The following is a 27378-nucleotide window of genomic DNA, read 5'->3' as shown; positions in this document are numbered from 1 at the left end:
TTCTTAAATACTGGCATCACGGCTGGCACCTATTATCCATAAAATAGTTTCGGAACGGCAACATGGGTTCGTTCCTGGACGATCTACTACCGATCATATTCAAAGAGCTATATCTCACTTTGACTACACGGGAGTGACAGGAGACCCTATGGCGCTTATACTGCTAGACTATGTAAAGTAACAGGAGCCCCCTGGTGCAAATAGCAATCCTGGGTCAGGGTAGAGAATATATGTAAGCAAAAATTCCCAGGCATGCACAAACGTGACTAGCAAGTACACATGTAGATAGAATTATCTACAACAACATTAGACAAACTGCTTTCTCCAATAAAATTGGTTTTAATTTTTCAAATATTCATAAAAAGTTCATATGATAAAAATGCATTACAATGTTCAGAGTCAATGCAAACTTCATTGTAACTATACATGATCTGTTAAGGTTAAAATTTCAATAAACATTATAAAAAATGATGGTTTCCTGTCGACGCGTTTCGACACGTAAGTTGTGTCTTCCTCAGGACTGTACCATCGATGTTCTGTAAAAATAATAATTATGAAAATTTTTTACTATATAATTCTTTTCCTGGTGAAGCAGTTTACACTCGTTTATAACATGTTCATTGTACCGCTAGTCATTCTTTCATGTCTATTGATATACCGCATTATTGCTCAAAACATCTGTATTGAACCCATTTGACTATGTCTATTGTCTCTATACATATAAGCATCTTCAAGGTAGAACATAAACCTATTTTGAATGCTAATAACAGTGTCAACATTGGTTATACAACATCATAAAAATAGAGCACAAACATGTCTTATCGTTCTTTCACATTGTTGACATTTGGCATATACACTTAAAAGTGTCTAGTGACCCTGGTGGTTCGTTGATAACTTAAGGACAAGCTCATGTTGTCTAGTTACCCCGGTGGTACGTTGATAACTTAAAGACACGTTTTTGTCAGGTCAGGCTGGCATAAGTATATACTGTGCTGTATATATGTACAAACTGAATGTAGGTATAACCCAATGACGTATAGGTCTGCACAGTCGTAGATGTGTTTCTGCCCACTGTGCAGAGTAAACCGTCGTACTATCCAACTATGCAATCGATTCACTGCCCCGCGAGAAGGATTATCCAGCGAGGCACTACAAGGAATGCCCACTAATTTATTAATGAATATGTGTTGTTAAAAAATAAAACATGAAAAATAATAAATAGCTCATGCATGTGTGCCAGTCTCTGCATGTATCAATGCATTAACCTTAATATAGGGAAGAGACAGGCTGTCGTGATATACGTTTGTATCTGAAATATCTGTCCCCTAGATAGGAATAGGTTAGGGTCAATATGTGTGAATCCATTGATACATGCAGAGACTGGCACACATGCATGAGCTATTTATTATTTTTCATGTTTTATTTTTTAACAACACATATTCATTAATAAATTAGTGGGCATTCCTTGTAGTGCCTCGCTGGATAATCCTTCTCGCGGGGCAGTGAATCGATTGCATAGTTGGATAGTACGACGGTTTACTCTGCACAGTGGGCAGAAACACATCTACGACTGTGCAGACCTATACGTCATTGGGTTATACCTACATTCAGTTTGTACATATATACAGCACAGTATATACTTATGCCAGCCTGACCTGACAAAAACGTGTCTTTAAGTTATCAACGTACCACCGGGGTAACTAGACAACATGAGCTTGTCCTTAAGTTATCAACGAACCACCAGGGTCACTAGACACTTTTAAGTGTATATGCCAAATGTCAACAATGTGAAAGAACGATAAGACATGTTTGTGCTCTATTTTTATGATGTTGTATAACCAATGTTGACACTGTTATTAGCATTCAAAATAGGTTTATGTTCTACCTTGAAGATGCTTATATGTATAGAGACAATAGACATAGTCAAATGGGTTCAATACAGATGTTTTGAGCAATAATGCGGTATATCAATAGACATGAAAGAATGACTAGCGGTACAATGAACATGTTATAAACGAGTGTAAACTGCTTCACCAGGAAAAGAATTATATAGTAAAAAATGTTCATAATTATTATTTTTACAGAACATCGATGGTACAGTCCTGAGGAAGACACAACTTACGTGTCGAAACGCGTCGACAGGAAACCATCATTTTTTATAATGTTTATTGAAATTTTAACCTTAACAGATCATGTATAGTTACAATGAAGTTTGCATTGACTCTGAACATTGTAATGCATTTTTATCATATGAACTTTTTATGAATATTTGAAAAATTAAAACCAATTTTATTGGAGAAAGCAGGTTGTCTAATGTTGTTGTAGATAATTCTATCTACATGTGTACTTGCTAGTCACGTTTGTGCATGCCTGGGAATTTGCGCTTATACTGCTAGACACAGAAAAAGCGTTCAATAGGGTCTCCTGGAAATACTTATGGGCAGCCATGACAAAGTGTGGGATTGGAGAAAAGTATATAATAGCAATTAAACGACTTTATGTTAACCCGAGCGCCCGCGTTTTGATTAATGGGGCTCTGTCTGAAAGCTTCGCCATTACTAGAGGTACAAGACAGGGCTGTCCCTGCTCGCCCCTCCTGTTTGCCATCTATATTGATGCATTTATACTTAGCCTAGAGAAAAATACCTTGATCCCTCCAATTAGAGTACGGGATTTAGAAACTAAATGCATGGCATATGCAGACGATATAGCTATCGTTACAGGTGACCCTAACAATGCCATACACTGATAGAAAAAGAAGCGCAGGATTTCGGGTGTGTCTCTGGATACAAATTGAACTCTAGTAAAACTCAGATTGTATTGAATAACAAAATCACGATGAATGACCCGAGCATATTTTATAAGGCGATATATCTAGGGGTTAGTATTAGCGCTAAAATTGAAAATATCGTTGATGACAATATGGTGCCCCTCATGCACCGCACGAAGCAAGAACTACTTCGGCTACATAATCTGCATCTAACAATTGGGGGCAGAACGAACGTTGTCAAAATTTTATTTTTCCCTAAGTTTCTATATTTCTTTCGAGCTATATGTTTAGAATTTTCACCACTAATTTTTAAAAATATAGACACTATGGGGCTGATTCACAGAACTAACGTAAGACAAAATCCTAAACTTACTACTTTTGGTATTCACAGAAGTTATGATTTTGTCTTAAAACAGACTTAAGACAGACTTAAGACAGAATCCTAACTTAAGTCTGTCTTAAGTCTGTCTTAAGTCTGTCTTAAGTCTGTCTTAAGACAAAATCCTAACTTCTGTGAATACCAAAAGTAGTAAGTTTAGGATTTTGTCTTAAGTTAGTTCTGTGAATCGGGCCCACAGTTTTCACGCTTTCTATGGGGATATAATAGACCACGTAGAGCACTTAAATGGATTTACTCTCCCACGAGAATGCGGTGGTTGGTCTTTACCCAACTTTAAACTATATTATTGGGCCACAGTGCTAAAATACAGTGTTAATTTACTTATGGTTAACCCTGATGGCTGCAATATACCTACCCCACAAGAACTTATCCTGGTGATGGAAGCGCAGGTTGTCTGTGCCATCATATTAATGATGACTATTTAAAAAAAGTTAAGACTATTATTAGTGTTTGTAAAGTATGGGGCAATGTAAAAAAACTAGTCGGCTTAGGTCGGTACTCCTTTTATACCCCTGTGTCACAGAATACGGACCTTCCTAAAATATTCCAGGATGTTTATATGCAGAGATGGGTTGATTTTGGTGTTACGCAGCTCGGGTGCTTCTTTTCCACTAACGGATTCAAATCATTCGACGAATTGAAAGCAGATTTTGATTTGACGAATCAGGACTTTTTCAAATTTCTCCAGGTACGGGACTTTATATCAAAGAAGGGGGGCGGCCGTATCAAGTTTCAACCCTCTCAGATCATCGAGAAACTTAGACTAGCTAAAACTCCGAGGATTGGCGAGATATATGCTGGATTGAACGTATTATTACCTGATGATATGGATAAACATGGGGCAGCATGGGAGACTAGGCTGGGGGTTTGTCCTCAAATTTCTCTAAATGCTTATGAAATGTCACTCACCTGCTTAATGTCCATGAATCTCCAGGCACAATTCTTTAAAACCTTTTTTTCACTTTATTATACTCCTGGAAAAATAGCTAAATGGGGGACGGGAAAAGGAACAACCTGTCCACAATGTGCATTTCCTGCAGAAGATCTAACCTATATGTTCGCCTCTTTCCCAAACCTGGCCAATGTCCTAGCAGAAGTTTCCGACTTTATCTCGAGCATCGCACCCTGTAGGGTTAACATCACAAATGAAGAAGTTCAATTTAAATCAAATCATCTTTATTCGGTTTTCAGAGAAGACCATAAAAGAACAATAAAAACATTTTTCCAATAAAATACATTAAGACATGCAAAAACAAGTTAATTAAAAAGGAAGCAATCGATTTGGCATATATTTCATATTCCAACATTTGCAAAGCTAAAAAAGCTGGGCGGCATGTTCGGAGACCCATAATCTTTACTATTGGGATTATCCAATAGGTACGGGGAGCCACGAAAAATTTGCAAAAAAATACTGTGTGAATATTACTTTGGGTGGAGACAGAATCACAGGGGCAGGGTAAAAGGTGAGTCGACCAGTCATTTTGTTTTGGGAACGAGATAAGGCGATAAAAATTGTCCAATCTGAATCTGGTCAATAAAATTGTTTAAAAATGTTTAATCTCATATTTTAAATATGGCTCTAGTGAGAAGGAGATTTGAATAGACATTAGATGTTGAACTGAGTTTTTACCGACTTCTTGAGCCAGTCTAAGGTCTCTCATATGTGACAGACATGTCCTTTTAAGGTCTTTTTTTGGAATTTTAGAGATCAAAGTAGGGTCAGTGAAATAAGTCTGAGTGCCCAGATCGTTAAAAAACACTTTTACGTATTCCAGCCATCTTATTTTGTGTGATTTGTCTAATGACATAGAGTCCTCAATAAGGGCTCTGGTTAGTTGGCGTTTATCGTTCGTCCTGATGCGCCTCCACATCATTATGGGTTGGATTTTTAAGATGTCTGAAATGTAGTCCATGCCTAGTTCCAAATGGGACCCGTATGTCGTGGTGCTTCTGGGGACTGAGAGGAGATAACGAAAGAAAGAGTTCTCCACTCTCTGAAGGACGTCTGTATTTGAATATCCCCATACACCCGCGCCATAACTGGCAACGCTGATACACTTGGCCTGGAATATTTTTAACATTTCCTCGGGGGCTCCCTTCCCAAGTTTTTGGCCGAATGCGGTTAGCGCTGCTGTAGCCCTAAGGAAAGATAATTTCCTAGGTAAGGATAGGAAGTCGTCGTGTCCAGGGCAGTATTATTGATGTATATGTCTTTTTTTTTACTCTATTTCTTTAACCCCACAGTCATCATAAATGTTTTCTTTATATTTACTTTTAAGTTCAAAGACGACATTTACTCGCAGTATCTGTCCACCGAACGCTGAAGTTGGACCGGGGTTCTCGCTAAGATAACAGCGTCGTCGGCGTACAATAGTGCCGGAATTGGACGATGCTGAATGGCATGCAGGTCTTTACTATCTCTCACCATTTCTTGTTCAAGACTGTTGGTATACAAAGTAAATAAGAAGGGGGCCAGGACGCACCCTTGCCTGACCCCCCTCTGTACCTTGAATGATTTGGTGAGATCTCCATCAAGCTCAAATCTAAGCCTTGCTGTAGCATTAGAGTAGAGTTCTCTTAAAAAGTTGACCAGTGCAGGTTCGACTCCCATGTCCATGATTTTAGCCCAAAGTTTTGAGTGGCTTACACAGTCGAATGCTGCGCTAAGGTCTACATCGACCATGTACAGGGGCCCACCTTTTGCTGACACATATTTTCCCATTAGAAGGGTAAGGTTTAGTACTTGGTCAACTGTCCCGAGCCCTTCTCTGAAGCCGTATTGCAGGTCTGAGACAATGGTGTTTTCTTCTGCCCAGCATTGGAGTCGATCCAGAAGGATACGCCCTGCTATTTTGCCTAGTGTGTCCAAAAGCGAGATGGGCCTGTAGCACCCGGGGTTATTATGGTCGCCTTTTTTGAAAATAGGACCCACAATCAATGTTGACCAAGATTCGAATAGTCCTGCCTGGGTGGTCGCTTCAAGTACACTCATCAAGACGGGGGACCATAGTTCCGGTTCAGATTTAAATAGATCTACTGGAACCTCGTCCGGTCCTGGGGCTTTTCCGGATTTTGACTTGTTAAGAGCTTTGATGATTTCATTGTGTTCAAAGCTTATCTGGATGAGGTACGTTGGTTGTATGAAATAATCAAGTAGGGCCGGTGTTGGATCTTCATCTTGTTTAAAGATATTTGAGAAGTGGTCCACCCAAGCATCAGGATCTACTGCTACTTCTAGTTTTGGGAATTCCTTATCTTCACAGAGAAACTGTGCTCTAATTGTTCTCCAGAAGGTAATGGAATCCTTCGCAACACAACTTTGATGGAGTTGTTTCCATAACAAGTCTTTAATCTGGGCTTGGCGTTTCCTTTGGGCTGACTGATAGGCCTTTCTCAAAACGGCGATCTCTTGCCTGTCCCTTGTGGTTTTAGTTAGTGCCTTCTTCCGACTGGTTAACGCTTTCGTGCATTCAGTGTTAAACCAACCCTTTAGTTTGGACCTGTTCGATTTTCTAGTGATGATTAGCTCATCTCTTATTACTTTAGTAATGTCTTCATAGCTAGAAAGTATTGTCTCGGGGCTGGAATTCTGATCTAAACATGCATTTACTGATAGTAAAGCCTTCCTTAGAATGATCGCCAAAAATTCCTTTTGATCTACATTTGCCCATTTTAGCGTGAAGCCATTTACCTTGTGTACGTTGAGGGATTGTTGGTCTAAAAGGTTCCAGTAAACCTTCTCCGTTATGCTGAGGGGAATGGTTATTTGGACACTATTAGGGGAATGATCACTAAATGTGTTTATAGAGGTTTTACATTTTTGAAGTTTTGAGGCCAAATAGTTTGAAACTAGAATATAATCGATTATTGTGTTTGTTCCCCGACCATTAAAGGTAGTTGTAAAGGGAACTGGTGGACTAACCAAGTCATTTACATATCCTAGATCTGCAATGGCCATGATCTCGTTCATTCGGTTTCCTGTGGCTGTGTGTTCAAAATGAGATAGACTATTGTCGAGCTCGTCCTGTGTGCCACAGTTAACAAGACCACTATTTTTGCATAGGTGCAGATTAAAGTCGCCTCCCCATATTAACATGATTGACTTGTTACAGTATCTAGTATATAAGTTTTGAAGCAGTCCTAAGATACTACTTAATATCTTGTTTAAGTCGTCTGTCCCGAGGTTATTATAAAAGTTAATCATTAAATAGATGACCCTTTTGGGGCCGGTTATCTTTAAGATCTGATAGTTATAATCTAACATCAGAACTTCAACTTTACCCAGGGAGAGAGTGTTTGATATATACGTTATAAGACCTCCTTTTGATCTACCAGAATGCGATGGGATTGCTTCTGAAAAAAAGGTTTTATAGCCCAAGAGATGAGAGGGTGAGCAAAGCCAGGTTTCCTGTAAGGCAATTACATCAAATGATGTTACTATTAGTCTCCAATTGCTATCTACTATTTTATTTTTTAGCCCTGCCACATTCCAGAAGATAATGTCGAGCGTAGTTTGATTACTTGTGTGGTCAGGATTTATACTAGTTTTTTGTAAACAGGGTTGTATCCGATGTTCTAGTGCTACGTTTGGGTTTAGTTTTTTTTGGTTTGTAATCTTGTCCCTTTGTTCTACGTCTACTGTTGGTATTATAGTTGTTTGATGGGGGGTGCTTGATAGATCCCGACTAGGAGGGATTAGGTTAATGTTTTCCTCTCCTTCTGTTGGAAATATTTTAAGTGTGGTGAGGGGCACTGGGGTGGGAATAGTTTTCCAATTGGGAGTATCTGTTATCAGCTTATTTATACCTAGGTCAAATGGTAGTTCTATTATAGTTGGGGGGTATGGGCTTAAAAGTATCGCATAGAAAGGGCTGATCGATAGCACCTTCTTCTGGGGGGCCGTTCCGATCGATGACAGTCCTTTTACTTGTTGGATCAGATGTGGATAATGTTATGCCCGTATTGGCATTTAAAATATTCAGTATACTTAATCCACTTGAAGCCTTGGATAGTACGTTGATATGTCAATCAACCTCATCCAACCCTACGAAGGGAGCAAATCTGTTTAAAGTTTGAATGTTAGGGAACATCCCCTCCCAGGTGTTGTCATAGTGAAGCTTGCTTCTCCAGTATTTGGGGTGTCTTTCATAGATTCACATGCCTGAATCATTCCCCGTCGTCTGAGTGGGAGTCCCACGGTATATAAAAAATCAATAATATGCCTGTAATAACCAAAAAACCTTGGTAATAACCAACCAGGAAGTAAAGTAGCCCTAGCTATAGTAGCAAAAGCTCCCACACTCATGGCTATCCTAGTCATTTTGTATAGACCAAACTACAGCCAATCAGGCAACAACACCCACCAGAATGTTCTCCCCAGAGGCTCAGGCTCTCAGATTTTCTACCGCACGTTGTGTGAAGGGAGTCTCCCTGAGCTCTGCTCAGTTTCTTCTTACTTTGGTTGGTTTTTTAACCTTCAAAGGATGTCTACTTCTAAATCCCTCTTTAGGGCTTGTGATTCATGTGGAAAGCTAATGCTGTTCAAGGAGGATCCTCACAAAAAATGCATATACTGTCTGTATCCGGATCATGAGGCGAAGGAATGTAAAATCTGCAGAACCTTCCCTCAAAAGACTCTCAGGGACAGAGAAGGTCGTCTTCTCCTGTGGCTTCAGAGGATAAAGGACAAGGATAACCCTGTTTCAGAGGTAGGGAGCATTGCCTTGGGGTCTTCTGTTTCCTCAAGGAAGAGGAAAACTGAGGTTGAGGTGGCTTCTCCCAGGACGAAAGTGTTGAAGAAGGCCCAATCCTCTCAGGATTCTGGCTCGCCTACTACTCCCAAGAAGGTGTCTCCACCTGTGAAATCTGCGCCCTCAGGGAAGACTAGGAAATCTACAGTTTCCAAAGCAGCTACTCAAAAAATGTCACCTCAGATTACACCTCTAGCCATAGCAGAGTCAAGTACAGCCTCATCGTTGCCATCTCTTCATGTGGCCACTTCTTCCACTTCAACAGTGACTTTTTCCTCACCAAGATCAGCTATGGTGATGTCTTCAGCCTCCTCACCGTCGACGTTGGTTCAGATACAAATTAGACCCATCCCGTCGACGAAGATAGTTCCATCTATCGTCGATGCTCCTCCGTCGACGGGAATCCTGAAGGTACCGTTGACGAGTTCTTCGTCGTCGATTCAGGCGTCGACGAATATCCTGCCGTCGACGAAGAAGGCCTTACCGTTGACGAAGTTACCGTCGACGACATTCTCGTCGACGAAGCTACCGTCGACGAAGAAAATGATCCCGTCGACGAAATCCTCATTGACGAAGGTACCGTCGATGAGTTCTTCGTCGTCGATTCAGCCGTCGACGAATATCCTGCCATCGACGAAGAAGGCCTTACCGTTGACATCCTCGTTGACGAAGTTTCCGTCGACGACGTCCGCATCGACGAAGTTACCGTCGACGACATCCTCGTCGACGAAGTTACCGTCGACGAAGAAAATGATCCCGTCGACGAAATCCTCGTCGACGAAGCAGACACTTCCGTCGACGTCGACACCGTCGACGAAGAAGAAAACAACCCCGTCGACGAGTTCACCGTCGACGAAGCCGCTACCGTCGACGGCCGCTCCGTCGACAGCGGATCTGGCAACACAGGGGGAATCAGGCTTGTCACCAGCACCGATGGCTCCGTCGACGCCTCCACTGTCAACCTGTACGGCAATGCAAGTGTGGTCAGCTAAAACATCCACTATACCTTTGCCATCACCGGCTACCACTGCTTCGCTTCTACAGAAGCGTGGTTCATCCTCCACAGCTTTGTCTCCTTTAAAGCTGCCAGATAAATTACTGGATTCTGAAGAAGAGGAATCCTATGAGGACGACACTTTCCATGCGGCCAGGAGCCCTTCTGACTTGCTCATAAAGGTTCAAGATCTGGATCAGGAGGAGGAAGAATTTTTCCAGGAACACTCTGGGCAGGAGACTGGGTCTGCGCCTAACATGCAAATGCCTATGGATTTATTCCAGAATCTCCAATATATGTTGAGCGATTATTATCGCTGGTTTCCGCCTTCAGAATCAGGTGATTCTCATGTCTCTACGCCTAGGCCAAGAACATCTACGGCAACTTTCCAACCGCAAGAATCAGTTTCTCAAATGACAACTGAGGAAGCACGACCCACAGTACCTTCTTCACCAGTACCATCTCATCAAGCAGGGGGTGAGAATTCTTTGGAAGACGAACAAGAAGACGGTGAATTGGACAACAAGTCCGTATCGTCGGAGTGGGACGACTATCAGGCACAAACCCCCTCTCCAGCAGGCCCGCCTACGGCGGATTCTCCGACGGTGGACATTGCCAGTTTTCACAAGATTATGGAAAGAGCTACGAAAAGGTTCCTCATCACAATGGAAGCTAAACAAGACGAATGCTTCCTATATGATTTTAAGGATTTGCCGCAGAGAAAGAGTTGGTCTATTCCAATCATTGACTTTATATGGAAGGAAGGTCTGAAAATAATGGCTACACCAAATTCTCTACCCGCAGTACTACCTCGAGTAGATAAGAAGTATAGAGCACCTACTTCGTCACCGGCATGCCTTATTGGTCAGGCTAAGACGGATTCAGTAGTTACACAGGCAGCTCAAAGAAGAGCCAAGAATCCATCTGCACAGGCCTCTGCTCCCCCTGATAAAGACGGTAGACGTCTTGACTCGATAGGGAAGAAGGTGTCAACTATTGCGGCAACCACGGTCCGAGCCGCAAATTCACTTGCAATACTTGGGAGGTATGACAGGCAGATGTGGTCTGACATATCGCCTCTCATCGAAAAACTTACCGAACCAGATAGAGCTGAAAGATCCTACTAGAGGGAGAGAGCGTTTCATCTGAAATAATTGATGCTGCTGTGGACGTGGCAGCAACAGGCTTCAGACAGCTGGCGGGGGCAGCTGTTTTCCGGAGGCAAGGCTGGTTAAAAGCTACATCCTTTCGTCTAGAGTTCCAGACCAAGATCATGGACATGGCCTATGATGGGGAGTTCCTTTTTGGATAACATGTTGACGAGGCTTTGCATGCCATAAAGAAAGATACAGAGACGGCACGGTCGCTGGTCTCTCTACAATTTCGAAAGTCTTCCTTTCGTGGCGCAAGAGGAAGAGGCAATTTCTCTAACAGAGGTTATTCACAGCAACGCTCCTACAGTGACACCCAAGGAAATCAAAGATACCAGCCATACCAGCAACAAACATATGGCCAAAGAAGAAATAATTACTCTCAATCAAGAGGAAAACACTCTTATTGAGGAAGAGACAACAACAAGAGCAAGTGAGAAACACATCCTGCCACCACTTTGTCCCAGCATGAAGCAAATTGGAGGAAGAATATCCCGATACTATTCAAATTGGTCTAAGATTACCACGGACAGATGGGTCCTGGACGTGGTTTCCAGGGGTCACATTCTCGAATTCGTAAAAGCCTCTCCAAATTCTCCCCCAAAAGGACCACCGCCAGCTCATCTCAAAGAGCTGTTTTCCCAAATACACTCAATGATTCGGAAAGGAGCAATAGAAAAGATACCTCAACATCAGAGGGGAACAGGATTTTATTCAAGATTTTTCCTGATCCGGAAGAAGTTGGGGGAATAGCGCCCCATCCTTGAACTGCGTGCCCTCAACAAGTACCTCAAAAAATTATCTTTCAGAATGTTGACGCTTCAAGAAATCCTCCAGTTTCTCTCAGTAGAGGATCACATGGCAGCACTCGACCTTCAGGACGCATACTTCCATGTGCCCATTTTTCCCAGACACCGGAAGTTCTTATGGTTCAGAGTGGCTGGCAGGGACTTCCAGTTCAAAGTACTCCCCTTTGGACTACGGTCAGCCCCCAGAGTTTTCACAAAAATGTTGGCCCCTGGTGGCCGCACACCTGAGATTAGAGGGAGTTCAAATTTATCCCTATTTGGACGACTGCCTTATCAAGGCCAGTTCCATCGACTTGGCAAAAACTCACGTTCAGAGATGTCTATCACTATTCCAGAGCCTGGGTTTTTCGGTGAATTTCAAAAAGTCTCACCTGACTCCATTGCAGAGGAAGTCCTTCTTGGGAGCCACGCTGGACACAAGACTCGCCCAAGTGTTTATATCAAAAGAAAGGCAGGTGAAGAGTCACAAGATGGCCTCAGCACTACTAACAAGAAAGTGCGTTTCTGTTCACAAGTTCAAGTCTTTCCTCTGGATGATCTCATGCTGTATTCCTCTCACCCGCAACTGTCGTCTGCGAATGAGACCCTTACAAGAGGAACTCAGTCATCAGTGGGTGCAAATAACAGGCTCATTCGAGGACGTCATCAACATAACCCCTCGGATGAGAAACTCCATCCAGTGGTCGGGGCATAGAAGAAACTTGCAGGTGGGATGTACATTCCCGGCAGAAGGACCCAGATTCATCGTGACCACAGATGCTTCTCTGGAGGGCTGGGGCGCCCATCCCCAAGGGATGACAGTCAGTGGCAAATGGAGCATGCAGCAGAAAAAATGGCACATAAATCTGCTGGAACTAAGAGCCATTTTTCTCGCCATGAAATCCTTTCAGGCGATCTTGGAGGGCTCTACGGTGTTGATACGAACGGACAACACAACCAGCATGCATTACCTGAACAAGCAGGGAGGCACAAGATCGGCCCGGTTATCCCATCAGGCGCAGGAAATTTGGAATTGGGCCTTGGATCACAACATCAATCTGTCGGCGGTCCATGTCCCAGGGGTTGCCAATGTCCTAGCGGACTCACTCAGCAGGTCCTCCGGAAGCAATCACGAATGGGAGCTACATCAACCATCCCTGGATCAGATATTCCGAGAGTGGGGTCATCCCGACCTGGATTTGTTCGCAACAGATCAGAACCGGTAATGCCAATGCTTTGCAAGCTGGATTCCCCACAAAGACTCGTGCGGGGATGCCCTTTCGATGAATTGGTGTTGAATATTTGCATATGCTTTTCCGCCAATTCCATTAATTCCCAAGATCATCAGGAAGATGAAGAGTCAACCATGTCGCCTAATCCTAATTGCTCCAAGGTGGCCCCGGCAATATTGGTTCACCGAACTTCTCCTCCTCTCGGAGTGCAGGCCAATACAACTGCCTCGAATACCGAATCTCCTGACAATTCAGAGGGGCAAGGTGTACCATCCGGATCCAGTTTCTCTGAAATTATCAGCTTGGCTCCTCAGCACAATGAATTCGCCCACTTAGACATTCCTCATGATTGTCAAGAGGTTCTAGCTAACGCCAGAGCACCATCAACGATTAAGACCTACAAGCTCAAGTGGAAGCGTTTCTGTGCCTGGTGCCAGACTGTTGATCTGCATCCCATTCATGCTAGACCAGAACAAATATTGCCTTTCTTCCTGCAGCTGGCTAGATCGGGTTTGGCGCATTCAACCCTGAAGGTGTTTCTAGCAGACATTTCCCGATTCCGTCAGGACGTATCGAACTCTCTGTTTTCTTCAAGAATAATTCAGCAATTTTTCAAGGGTCTATTTCGTATGTTTCCTCCGATTCGACGACCACCTCCTGTTTGGCATTTAAATGTGGTGCTAGCCCAGCTCATGCGTCACCCCTTTGAACCAATCCATAAGGTTGACCTTAAGTTTATTACTTGGAAAGTCTCCTTGTTATTGGCTTTAACCTCTACCAGAAGGGTCAGTGGCATTCAAGCATTCACGTCTAAACCGCCTTTTTTTACAATTTACCTCTGATTCGGTGGTGCTGCGGACCAATCCAAGGTACATGCCCGAGGTCCCTTCGGACTTTCATTTAAATGAGCCGGTAATCCTCAAGACATTTTTTCCAAATCCACAATCACCGGCTGAACGAGCTTTACACTCCTTGGACATCAGGAGATGTCTCAAGTTTTATCTTTCAAGAACAGCAGCTGTGCGCAAGACAGATCAGTTGTTTGTGGCCTATGGCAGACTGCGCCAAAGCTGAGCAGTATCCAAACAGACTATCGCCAGATGGGTCTCGTCAACAATTGGACTCTGTCATCAACAGGCAGGAAGACCCTTACAGGCCTTACCTAGAGCGCATTCTACAAGGGCGGTTTCCTCTTCCACTGCTCTGTTTGCTGGTGTGCTTCTTCTGCAAATCTGCAGAGCTGCAACGTGGTCCAACAGACACACTTTTACGAGGCACTACTGTCTGGACTCAGCAAGTGATGCAGATGCTTCGGTGGGAAGAGCAGTTCTTCGCAATCTTTTCCAATAGGGTGAGCCTCTGTTCTCTTTTTAGACGCTTTACAATGTCTTTTGCATTTTATCATTATGCATGTATACTATGTCACAATTAGCGTCTAGGAGCATTATGTTATGGGTACTGCTATCTATTCTGATTCAGGCATGTGAATCTATGAAAGACACCCCATCCTCTCTGCCTTGCGCCCTTCTGCGCTCTGCCTTGCACCCTTCTCCCCTCTGCCTTGCACCCTTCTCTTCTCTGCCTTGCACCCTTCTCCCCTCTGCCTTGCACCCTTCTCCCCTCTGCCTTGCACCCTTCTTCCCCTCCACCTTGCACCCTTCTCTACCTTGCACCCTTCTCCTCTCTTCCTTGTACCCTTCTCCTCTCTGCCTTGCACCCTTCTCCCCTCTGCCTTGCACCCTTCTCCCCTCTGCCTTGCACCCTTCTCCCCCTCCGCCTTGCACCCTTCTCTACCTTGCACCCTTCTCCCCTCCGCCTTGGACCTTTCTCTACCTTGCACCCTTCTCCTCTCTGCTTTGCACCCTTCTCGTCTCTGCCTTGCACCCTTCTCCTCTCTGCCTTGCACCCTTCTCCTCTCTGCCTTGCACCCTTCTCCTCTCTGCCTTGCACCCTGCTCCTCTCTACCTTGCACCCTTCTCCCCTCTGCCTTGCACCCTTCTCTACCTTGCACCCTTTTCCTTTCTGCCTTGCACCCTTCTCCTCTCTACCTTGCACCCTTCTCCTCTCTACCTTGCACCCTTCTCCCCTCTGCCTTGCACCCTTCTCTTCTCTGCCTTGCACCCATCTCCCCTCTGCCTTGCACCCATCTCCCCCTCCGCCTTGCACCCTTCTCTACCTTGCACCCTTCTCCCCTCTGCCTTGCACCCTTCTCCTCTCAACCTTTGCCAAATATTTCGGAAATGCTTACAGCTATGGGAGGTGGTACTGTTTTCAGTGTAATAGACATGTCTTCAGCGTATCATCAGATAGATTTGGAAAGTGGGTCGAGGCATCTTACCTCTTTTGTTACGCCGTTAGGGGCATTTAGATATTGTAGGATGCCTTTTGGTTTAGCATCCGCCTCTGCGGTATTTCAGAGAATCATGGAAAGGATTTTTGGAGACATGAATGATGTTTTATGCTTTCAGGATGATGTCTTGATGATGTCTTGATTGTGGGGAAAGATAATATGCACCATGATACGATTCCGAATGAGGTGTTGAAAAGGATGGATGACAATGGATTGACTATAAAGAAAGAAAAATGTCAGTTTAAAAAGGATAGTGTAACATATCTTGGACATAAAATTTGCAAAGATGGTATTAAGCCTAAAAAATGTATCATTGCTGCAGTCAGAGACTCTCCCATCCAAAAAAATAAGGATTAACTTAAGTCATTCTTAGGACTTGCGGAATATTGCTCAAAATGTGTCAAAGGTTTTGCAGAAATTATTAAACCATTGAGGTTGCAAATGAAGAAAGGAGTTATCTTTACTTGGCATGGTGGTTGTGATAAGGCATTCAACAATATAAAAAAAGTATCACTAGTGCTCCTACTCTTGGCCATTTTAATGTTAAGGATTGAACATGTATTACAACTGATGCAAGTGCAGTAGGGATTGGAGCTGTTTTGACTCAGTTGCGCAATGGTGAGGAAAAGATCATTGGATTTGCTTCCAGAAGATTACGAGATGCAGAATTATCTTATTCTGTGATAGGACGGGAAGCCTTAGTGTGTTGTTGGAGGATCAAGCACTTTAAGTACTTTGTATGAGGTCTTCCTTTTAATGTGTGAACTGATCATAAACCGGTAGTTCATCTTTTCAAAGGAGGTAGAGGGTTAGAAGGAAATGTCACCCCTAGAATTTCAAGATGTCTTTTATCTGTTCTCGATTTCAATTTTATTGTTGAATATGTTAAAGGTCTCAAGAATGTGGTAGCGGACTATCTATCAAGGATGCAAATTGAGGGTGTGGAAAATATTATGGATGACATGATTGATGTAGTACATGATGTTAAAAGAGTTGAACATGCTTTTAGCAAGGAAGAATGGACAAGGGCAATGTCAAATTATGAACTTCTGCAAGAAGTGATTACTTGTGTTTCTCATGGGTGGCATCAAAACAATATTGAAGATGTTAAACTCAGAAGCTTCTACCATGTTGAGGCCGAATTGAGTGTATGTGAAGGAAAATTGTTGAGAAGATATCAATTTCTACCACCAGTGAGTTTGAGAGGGAAAATTAAAAATATTGCTCATGAGGGACACTTAGGCAGAAACATGACTAAGAGAAGGGTTCGACAGTCGTATTGGTGGCCTGGAATGGATAGAGAGATTGAAGATGCAGTAAGAGAATGTTATGCTTGTGCTCAAGTGGATAAAACAAAAGTTGTAAGGCAACCTCCACTGGTGTGTACATCTTTTCCTAAACGTCCATGGGAAAGAGTGGCAATTGATTTTCTAGGGCCAATTGCTAAGCTTGGTTCTCGCAGTAGATTTTTGATGGTCATTGTTGACTACCATTCCAAGTGGTTTGTAATAGAGAGCACAGAATTTATATAACTACTCAAAGGGTTGTTGATTTTGTGGAAATAGTGTTTATGAATGAAGGAATACCTAAGACATTGGTGTCAGATAATGGTGTTCAGCTGGTGTCGAGAGAAATGCAGGAATTTCTTTCTAAATTTGGGAATATTCATTAGAGAGTTGCTTTGTTTAGGCCACAAGCCAATGGTTTGGTGGACCGAATTAACCGACTAATTATGAATAATATCCAGTTGTCCTTAGCTAATGGATTATCATGGCGTGAAGAATTAAAAAAATTGGTGTGGTCCTATAGAATTACACCGCATTCGATAACAGGAGTTTCTCTATTTATATCTTTGAAAGGACGTGAACCTGGTGTCAAAGAGTTTTCTGGTTGGTTGAAAGTGAAAGATTGTGTGTGGGTTGACAGAAGTGCTGTCGAAGATAAAGTATTTAAAATGCAAACTGAGTCTGCTAAGTATTTTAATGAAAAGAGGGGGGTGAAAGAAGTTAAATTTAGAATTGGCGACTGGGTGACCATAAAACGTGGTGGGGTAACTACAAAGGGTGACAGCAAATTTTCGGCACCGATACAAGTGAAGTCTGTAAAAAGAAATGTTATTCTTACTGATGGATCAGCCTGGAGTACTGGAAAATATGTAAATGTCGTGCTCCAGTAAATGTTTCTGAAAATTTATATTTTTGGAATGTAAAAAATGGAAATTACTGGAAACATATGTGAATGTCGTACTCCAGTACATGTTTTTGAAAATTGATATTTTTGGAATGTAAAAAATTGAAATTGTATCATATTCATTTAAGTTTATTTTTATATGTAAAAATTTATACATTTTTGTTCAATATATATTAAGTAAGGAGATGTGTAGAGTTGGCAGTGGCACTTCTGCATGTCATCATTAGAATGTTAGTTATGTTGCTAGGATGGAATATTAGCTTTTGATTATAGGAGTTGGTTTGTGAGCTGTGACGCTGTGCTGGAGGTATCTACCTTTACTCTCCAATAAAGCAATTTATCTTTCATCAAATTGACTGGAAATTGGTTCTTTTCAGAATGCACCATTGTTTCCTCATCACCTGCACACGCTGCACAGAGTAGACTCGTCTGCCCTTGCAAGACCGACAGCTCACAAAGCATTTCTGCAAGCACAGATAGTTTCATCTTTTTAAGACTTTCCACATTAAGATACATTTTTGTTCTCTAACACATAGGCCCCACAAATGCACACTGTTGATTACCAGAGGAGGGTCACGCCTTCAGCAGCAGGGGCCAGGCTGCCATATATTTTCAGATTGAACTAGTGAGAGTCATGTTACCAGTACCACAGGCTGCACATTCCGTAGTAATGTACATTTGACCTTCCATTACGTGGTTGACAATAACTTATCACACTACTTACTTCTAACAAGTTACACAATCATTACTTACTGCCTTTTAATTTGAATTACTCCGTGGCCGGCCTGCTGTGTGACGTGTTGCTGCATGCATCTTCTGTGGCAGATAAAAGCTGCGGCTGCGCAGAATTGAAGGTCGGTAAGGCCACGGGTGAAAACAAAGTAGGGACAGTCTCGCCTGCACCTGAGGAGTGATTATTCACCTGATTCATGTGTTCCGCACAGAGCGGTGGTTCGCTGTGATGGGGCATGTCTCCTCGGTGCAGCAATGGCGGAGCCAGGTCTGGGCACGGTTCTGCAAGCTGCCTTCACAACAACGTCAGTAGTGCTGCTGTCCCGGCCTTATAATCAGGTGGCCCCCTTAGGGATCATTGGCGTTAGTGCCCCCACCATGCGCCCGGATAGGCAGTGGCCACACTATCATCTTTCCGGAGCTCACACTGCTCAGGACAGCCTGAGGCTCCACCAGCTACGCACCGGATAGTTTCTGTGCACTCTCAATGCCCGCCCTTGCATGGCGTTGACCCAACACCTATCCTACGCCCCCATTGAGGGGAAAGAAAGTTCCAGAAAACCACTCTAGTCTCAGCAGACCTGGGCAATCACTTGGCCAGGGCCAGCAGGCATGGTTTAAAAACAGACTATACGCTGTTCGCAGCATTTCACGGTCTGGGCTATGCTTTTCAAGTTCCATGTTTTACAAAAATAAAGAACTGGGTCATTGAAACTGTATCCAATTTGAAATATTTGAGCACACAATGACAGTCACATGCGATTATCAGCTGCTCACCAGGGAGACCCGAATTAATTTAATAATCCAACATCACATGAGGACCCGGCCCTGAGAAATAAGTGCCGTTGCTTAGCACCGGAAAGCACCGGCACAAATTAAGCACTGTGTAAGCCCCTTGTAAAGTGGTATTCCATATACCAAAGGCCTGTAAGTTAAATGTTCCTAGTTGGCCTTCAGCACGTATTGTGCCTTCAACACAAGTAGGTCTTCAACCCTGTCTCAGGCCAGCCATTGCAGGGCCTGTGTGTGCAGTTTACAACCACTTTGACTTGGCATTGAGAACTACTTGCCAAGTCTTAAACTCCCATGTTACTACATATAAGCCTCCCCTAAGGTAGGCCCTAGGTAGCCCCAAGGGTAAGGTGCTATGTATGTAAAAGGTAGGTACGCATGCCCTGGTAGTAACAAGCAGCTAAATTAGTTTTTCAATACTATGAGGCCTACTCCTCTCACAGGTTAGCATTGAAAATTTCTTTATACACTTTTAAGTGGGAATTCCTCATCAGAAAGGTGTAGCTAATTCATGTTATATATGTTTGGAATGGTGATGATAGATTTTCCTTACTGCTGGAGTTGGATTTACATTACTGTTTTAAAAATGCCACTCTTAGAAAGTAGGCATTGGTCTGCACTTACTGCTCTTTGCGCCTTGCAGCTTGTCCCCAATACACATCTGGGGTTGATGACAGCTACACTCATTCCCTCTAGACAGCCACAAACACAGGAAGGACAGGTGTGTCTGAGTACCCATCTACACATATCTCCATTCTGATAGCCTGGGCAGTATGGAAAGTAGGAACTAACACTTCATTGAATAGGTTGTGTCCTGTCCCCACACAAAGGGCTTATTTACTCCCTTAGATAGCCAGGCAGACAGGGCGGGATTGAAAGGAGGGCAGGACTTGTAACTAAAGCTCTGCTAGACAAAGTACTGTGCTGCTTAAAGGAAGGACTGCCAATCTTGAAGGAGACCTGCTTTTCTGCGTGTTGCCCTGTGCTCTTCAGCTTTGTTGAGGAGAGTTGGACTCTGCCTTCACCCCAAGTGTGCTTCAAGGGCTCGATGGCTTGCCTCCTGGTCTTTGAAACTCGGGGATATCAAAGTCTCTAGTCCTGCTCCTGTGTTTGGCTCACTGGAAGTGGCCCAGATATTTGCAGCATGGACTTCAACGCATCTCCTGTCTACTTGTAGCAAACCGGTGTATCGACCCGTTGCAGGAGTAAAATCGGAACATCGAATCGGAACCAGTGCTTTGCCTCCCGAGATGGACACATCAGACAGTGCATCATCACCGCTGCAGCTCAGATGCATCTCCTCCTACTTGTAGCAAACCGGCGCAGCACCTGGTTGCAGGAATAAAATTGGCACATCGCATCAGAACTTATGCTTAACCTCCAGAGATCGGCACATCGAACAATGTATCGTCACCCCTGCAGCTTGAAGAGATCGACACATTCTCTCAACTGCATGGAGATAGGTGCATCACTCAACGCCTCTGGAGTCTGGCACCCGTCTATGGAACCAACCCATCTTGCGCTCAGCGCGTGGAGAAAATCGACGCATCCTCAACTTGCGGGACCTGCATCGATGCATCTCACGACACATCTCGCTGTTGCGACCAGAAAAGGTACTTTGTTCACTAGTACCAGCGTGGGTGCTGTAGACGGCTGACGCTACATCACAGTTGCCATGAACTTTGATTTTGCCCAGTTCCAGATCAACATCAAGTAACCCCCAAAGCGCTATCTGCTTCTAAGTGCCATTTTTGCTTATTCTTTTGAAATTAAATATCTCAACTTCTATCCATTGGATTTTGTTGTTTTGGTCTTGTTTTGTTCAGAATATAGCAATCAATTTTTCTAAACTTGTGTGGAGTCTTTACGTGGTGCATTAGTTGGGTTACTGTCTGTGAGTGGTGCACAAATACTTTACACATTGCCTCTTTAGATAAGCCTGACTGCTCTGTGCAAATCTACCAGGGGTGAGCACAGGCTATTTTAGTCTGTATACTTAGCTTACCCTGACTAGAGTGGTGGTTCCTGCCTGGCCTGGGTGCATACCTCAGTCAAACAGGAATCCCGGGTCTAACATTGGCAGCAGTGGTGGGATAAGACTTGTGTTTGTGCAATAATATATAGTAACTCATTGTTCACTACAACTCTATTAAGACAAAGTTGAGTTTCTTTCGATTCTCTCTAAATGCCCTTTTCACTTTTTCTGCTAAATTATGTCTCAATCTGGAGAAACAGCACCTGTACCTACACCTGAACTTGCAGAGCTTAATATCGCCCAGTTACAGTCTTATCAACTGTGGCTAAGATGAAGATATTTTACAAGGAGTTTCAGGTCTGTATGAGAGGCTTCACCAGGAAGGTGGAGCTGCAGAAAGCCTTAAGGGCCTGGATAAAGATCCAGGTTTTAGGTGATGATGACCTAGATGAGGAGCAGGAAATTCCAGAGGAAGAGGATTACCTGATTTTGGACCTGAAGTGTCTCTGGAACTACCTGTGGGATGAACACGCTACTTCTGGACTGCTCCTGGAGACGCGTAAAAGCACATCGTGGCTCCCCCAGTATGAGAGCCGACAGCTGAGAGCCAGCAGCACTGGGGCTACTGCCACAGCCAGGGGGACTCCAAGCCCCACAAAGTCAAGCGCCAGGAGGCGTCGATGTCACCGCGACCACACGCAGAGGCAAATAAAATCACATCGCAGCTCCCACGGGATGTGCACGGGCCACGCCCAGGCCATCGAAGAGTTTAACAGTCTTTGGGAAACTAACAAAACCAATACAATCTGACCTCACGGTTGTGGAGGGAGACAAGACCCCCGAAGGCCATAAGATAATTCAATGGTGCATGTTCAATGACCCATACAGAGCTTGTGCAGGCCCTAAAATCTATCCATAGAGACGAAGCACAAATCAGGGACAAAAGAAAGGCTTATAAGATAGCAGTTCAGAATAGGAAGAAGCAGCTAAGGGAGCAGGCATGGGATGCCCTGGGGAAAGTTAGTGTGCTGAAAGATAGCTCCAATTTTTGGGCGATAGTCAACAGTCCTTTCCTTTCCGAAACTCCAATCTCTAACACTGATTGCCTGATTCCAGACGATAAATGGGTATTGCATTTTGGCCATATATTTAGTGATGCAAACCTAGGAGAATTTAAAGAGTACCGAGAAGGTGGGCAAATTAGTACGCCACTCCGCTTTAGTGTAGAGGAGGGCCATAATGCAATTTTATCCACATCTGGTGGAAATGCCCGGACCCCGAAGGGGTCCCGGCAGATTTATACAAAGCAGATCCTAATGTTTGAGCTAGTATTTTAGCACATGTATTAATGCTGCATGTTTACATGGATTCCCAGTATCCTTAGGAAAGGCAGTAATTGTTCCCAATTTTAAAAAGGGCGCGAGGGACGAGCCTACATGCTATAAGCCGATCTCACTCCCTGATTCTGCAGCTAAAAAAAATGGCAAAGTCATACTTGACCACCTAACGGCATGGCTGGACCACCAAAATGTTATTTCCAATTTGCAATATGGTTTCAAGCCAGGTAAAGGGACTTTGGACCAATGGTTACATTTACATCTAGTGGTAGGAAAGTATACCATTACTAAAAAGGGTATATTACATTTGGGGTTCATGGATTTGACGCAAGCATTCAACTGTGTTAACAGATCAAAGTTATGGCTAATTTTAAGCGATATGGGTCTCGAATCAGAGCTTTTGGCCTTTTTACACACTATCCATGAAAATAATACAGCTGCTGTCATATATAATAGTAACAGTGACCTGACAACCCCATGGGATGTGAAGAGAGGGGTACTGCAGGGTTGTATCCTGGCCCCCCTCTTATTCACACTATATAAATAAGTTTGGGGATTTTTAAATAGCCAGCGGTAAAGACATTCCTAGGTTTGGTGACAAGATGATCCCACGCACTTTTATATGCAGATGACACGGTCTTATTAGCCAGAACTGCAGTGGGCCTCCAATCACTTTTAGATGGTTTTACACTTTTTATGGACTCTTTAGACCTCTTAACAAATGTTAAGAAATCACATACCATGTCTTTTGGTCCTCAAAGGTCCTAAAAAGAGACTACATGTTACTGTAAAGGGGTCAAAATTACAAAGGTTCAACATTCCCCAATTTGGGAGTACATTTTGATGAGCTAGCGTCATGGTGTCCACAAAATACGCAATTCATTAGAGTGACGTGGGCAACGTTAAATTTTACTAAGGGACTAGGGTCGAAACCCATTCCCTGATGAAGAGATACAAAGAAAAATGCATCCCTATGGCAACTTATGGCTGCGACATTTGGGGATATAAGGAAGGAAAGGACATTCAGGATGCTGAAGACAAGTATTTACATAAGCTCATGGCAGTCCCGCCCTCCACCCCTGCATACATACTACATGAAGAAGTAGGGCTGGGATATATATCGGATCAGATAGCGGTTGCTCCCCTGCTGCGCTGGTTGAGGGTCTGGGCAAGCTCTATTATTAACCTAAATCAAATAATTATTACTGACTGTCTAGTGTTAGATAGAGCTGAGCAAATGCCCTAGCTAAAGTATTAATTGGATTTGACAAAATGGTTAGGTTGTCCTGACTTATTTTGTAGCCCTAAACTCTTGGACAAACTTAAAATCAGAACTATTAAACTGCAGTTAATGGTCGAGCACCAGAGACTCAGGGAAGAAAAAGAGTTGGTAAAACCAAGGGTGAGAAGATATGTCACATTATCTTTGTATAACCAAGTTCAACCATATCTACTCATTGTTGGCAACCCCTTCCATCGCTTTTTATTAACCAGATTTCGTCTGCTATTGGTTCTCTGGCATTTGGCTGTTCTCCTAGGTTATAGAAAACCGGGTACTTTAAAACCTTGTCCTTGTGACAATTTCTCTGAACAGGCTACTCTTCATTTTATTTTCTTCTGTGATTATTATGTTTCTGTACGTAAGAGGTTTATATTACCATTACTCAGAGATTGTCATTTTCTCAAGTCAGGCCGCCCTACTGTACCTTCAAATGCCATTTTCCCCCATGGTCTGCTTTGGGGTTGCAAGTTTTTTAACAGGAACGATTAGGTGCAGAAAAAAAACTGTTTGCTAACTATTATTAGCTTTTTATGTTTTTATCTGAGGGCCCACTCCGTGTCATCAATGTTTTTTTTATATACTTGTTTATTGCATTTGACTGTATCTGATCTTCGCACTTTGCACTTTATACACTGTTTTTGCTTTATCATGTATTTAGAATTCGGCCCTCTGACTGATATTAAGAATGTTTTTATACCAATTCTGGTTTTAACATATGTCGATGAAATGTATTTTTGCTTGATATGATTACTTTTATGGCATGGAGTTGCCGAATAAAGTATTTCTTGACTTGACTTGACTTACTGGAAGTGGCCCAGGTACTTGCAACATGGACTTTGAAGCATCCCCTGTTTGCGTGTAGCAGAAGTTGCGTTTCAACCCTGTTGCAGGAGTAAAATCGGCGCATCGCATCAGAAACAGTGCTTTGCCTCCCTAGATTGACACATTCCGAAAGTGTATCCCTGCCACTGCAGCTTGGAGAAATTGATGCATACCATCAGCGCATAGAGAAAATCGATGCATCCCCGACTTGCTGGACCAGAATCAATTAATCTCATTACGCATCTCGCTATTGCAACCAGGAAAGGTACTTTGTTCTGAGGGGCCTGCATGGGTCCTGCAGTCAGCCTGCACTACTTTATGGTTGGCCCAAACTTTGAATTTTCTCTGGTCCATTGTGGCCTCATGTAACCCCTAAAAAGCTATTTGCTTCTAGGTGCGATTGTTCGACTTACTCTTTTGAAATTCAATATCTTCTATACATTTTAATTTGGTCGTTTTGGTCTGTTTTGTTCACAGTATAGCAATTTATTTTTCTAAACTTGTGTGGAGTCTTTCTTTTGTGGTGAATTCAGTGTGTTTCTGTGTGTGTGTTGCACAAGTACTTGACATATTGCCTCTTTAGATAAGTCTGACTGCTCTATGCCAAGCTACCAGAGGATGAGCACAGGCTACCTTTAGTGTGTACTTACTTAGCTTACGCTGACTAGAGTGGTGGTTCCTGCCTGCCTGGCCTGAGTGCATACTTCAGCCAACCAGGAATCTCTATTCTGACAAAGGTGTCAACATTTTTTTCTAAATCAAATACACATGTGCCTTCGTCCTTGACCTAACTTCGACACCCAAGTGCATAAAGCCTAATTATATAGGAAATACTCTGGCAACTCTGTCCTTGTTTCATGGGGGGAGATTCACAAAAAAGAGTGAGTCTATGATTCTTTCAATGTACAACTATATGTCCTTGCTCTGTGATTCACCACACTCCCCAGGAAGAAGCAGTGATTAAAAACACAAGCCTCTTGATGTCAATCCTCATCCTGCATTTTCTCAGCATTCAATACAAAACATGTAACTTTAAAGTTGAAACTTATAGTAGCCTGGGGTAACTATATATGTGCATTTGAAATTGGTAACCTTGTGACTATCCACAAAGTTGCAATACTGTGGCTTGACAGATTCCCTATAAATGTATGTCCATATATTTTAAAGGGCACTCAACTTCCTATTCCCTGACAACACATATTTCCTAACCCTTTCTTAAAGGTACTTAAAAAAAACCTACCTAGGCTTAGTACCTGACCCACGCGCCATGTATCCCAGTCTAGCATGGCCTGTTATACGCAGTGGGCACTTTGTAAATTTAAATCAAACTTCAAAAATCCATGTTGGGTACTCTGATTGGATTCTTTTCATTTTGGTGTGATTTCAGAGGAACACCAACAAAACCTGAATTGGTGTAAAAAATCTTCAGAATCATGAACTATATTATCTTACAAATTTCTATTTTTTGGGGGATTGTAAAAGAGCCAGTGCATCCATCTTATGTTTACAAGCAAACAAGTGCCCGTGATTGTAATAGTCTCTAAATTATACCTTCTAAATGATCCAGAAAATTGCCAGATGCAATTCAAAACTCAGAACATGTTAGAGATTTATTAAATGTATATAGCCAGTTGATCCATATACAAACCTTCTTGAGAGGTGAGGAACTCTACCATGTGTTGCACCTCCTCTTGTATTTGGTTCCCCATGCTCTTCTGCCCAATGCCCTGGCTGCGCAGAATGATTGCACTTGCACGTCTCTGCTGCCTCCAAGTGTGACCAGTGGCCGAGATAACACCTGTAGATACACAAATTCATTAATGGGGGCATTTCTGCATGGCTGTCAATTGTAAGGGCAAAGGTCAATGGATTTATTAGGAAGAGGCCCAGACAAGCACAATGCAATGAATGAATGGCAGATCTGTAATACAGTTCATGCTTGAGCAGGATATTGACTCTATCAGCCTTCGACCTTACAACGGCCTTCGTCCAGCCACTTGCTGGCTCTCCCCCACATCCATTTTTTATGCTTAGGTGGGAAATGTTTCTCCTACGTTGCAGCCATATCTTGGAATTCTTTTTTTTGGAAATCAAAAATGTGGATGATACCATTAATTATAAAAAAGAAAATGTGTAAGACATGGATCTTTGCACAAATTGGAGGTCTTTACCTAGTGCATTCCTTTTTTAGTGCCAGGAAGCATGTCAAATAGGCAAACGTTGCACTATATAAACTTAGTAATGTAATGTGACATTCTTTGATTACCACGTTTTTGGTAAAAAGAAACTGAATCTTCAGAACTGAATCTACATCAATTTCTGCTTTAAGCTTTCCCGCCTTCATCAATGACTGCACCGGGACCGCACTATTCAGTCACCCAGTATGGTCAAACCTCAACTCAAATCCAGCTTGCACAGTTGACGACTCATCGACAACCACCTTTTCCCCAGAAAAATGTGCCAGTACGAAGGTAACTGTTTGACCAGGACCTACCTAGGCTTAGTACCTGACCCACGCGCCATGTATCCCAGTCTAGCATGGCCTGTTGTACACAGTTGGCACTTTGTAAATTTAAATCAAACTTCAAAAATCCATGTTGGTTACTCTGATTGGATTCTTTTCATTTTGGTGTGAATTTAGCCATTACAATTCTGTTTTTATATTTTGGAGTTAAAAGTATGTTATGTTATGTTTAGTTTTGCTATATTATGTTATGATGTGATTTTGACTTTTTAACTGTGTTGGTACTTCTAAATGTTTCAAACATTTTCTCTCTCATTTAAGCCTGTCTGCTCTGTGGCATAGCTCCAAG

At 42.9% G+C, this 27378-nt stretch overlaps 1 pseudogene across 1 annotated transcript in view; it reads right to left on the bottom strand.

The window, feature by feature from the left end:
- The window catches only part of LOC144790702 (cytochrome P450 2D28-like), a 398581-nt pseudogene that overhangs the window by 171457 nt on the left and 199746 nt on the right, over window positions 1-27378 (bottom strand). The window contains exon 3 of the transcript XR_013602251.1: window positions 26214-26363. The product of XR_013602251.1 is annotated as a cytochrome P450 2D28-like (transcript). The remainder of the gene's footprint in view (window positions 1-26213; window positions 26364-27378) is intronic.

This window comes from Lissotriton helveticus, chromosome 11, assembly GCF_964261635.1.
Source record: "Lissotriton helveticus chromosome 11, aLisHel1.1, whole genome shotgun sequence".
NCBI classification, from domain to species: domain Eukaryota; kingdom Metazoa; phylum Chordata; class Amphibia; order Caudata; family Salamandridae; genus Lissotriton; species Lissotriton helveticus.
The sequence above is the reverse complement of the archived record's forward strand: the minus strand, read 5'-3'. Positions and strand labels throughout refer to the sequence as shown.